The sequence below is a fragment of the Pteropus alecto genome, unplaced genomic scaffold, assembly GCF_000325575.1.
Source record: "Pteropus alecto unplaced genomic scaffold, ASM32557v1 scaffold97, whole genome shotgun sequence".
NCBI classification, from domain to species: domain Eukaryota; kingdom Metazoa; phylum Chordata; class Mammalia; order Chiroptera; family Pteropodidae; genus Pteropus; species Pteropus alecto.
The window spans coordinates 1,284,304-1,284,771 of record NW_006439713.1 but is presented as its reverse complement, the minus strand read 5'-3'; positions in this window follow the sequence as shown (position 1 = coordinate 1,284,771).

The following is a 468-nucleotide window of genomic DNA, read 5'->3' as shown; positions in this document are numbered from 1 at the left end:
GCCTTGGGCGGGGTCTGGGCGGGGCCGGGAGCAGCGTCTCCCTCCGCCCCTCCAGGGGCGGCCGACTCTGCAAACGCCTCGATTTCAAAATTCCAGCCTCCAAGGGGTTTGGAGAATGAATTTCTGTTGTTTGAAGCACAGTTTGTGGTAACTTGTTATGATTTCTTAGGAACCCAACACACCTGGGATTTTCTCTGAGTCTAAATCTGAGTCGCACCCCCCATAAAAAGCCCCCGTGGTCGCGGCACGTTAGAGGACTTCTCCAGCGCCCCGCACCCTGTCCCCTGGCACCGGACGCCCCGTTAGACGTGAGGAGAAGCCCAGTGAAGCCGGGGCCACCGCACGGCATTCGTAGCGTCCCGTTTCGGGGACATCCACGTGAGCTCGTCCCTGGATCTGAGACACCCCAGAGGAAACAGAAAACGTGACGCCAGAGTTTTCACGGGCGGCGTTTCCGTCAGTAGGCTC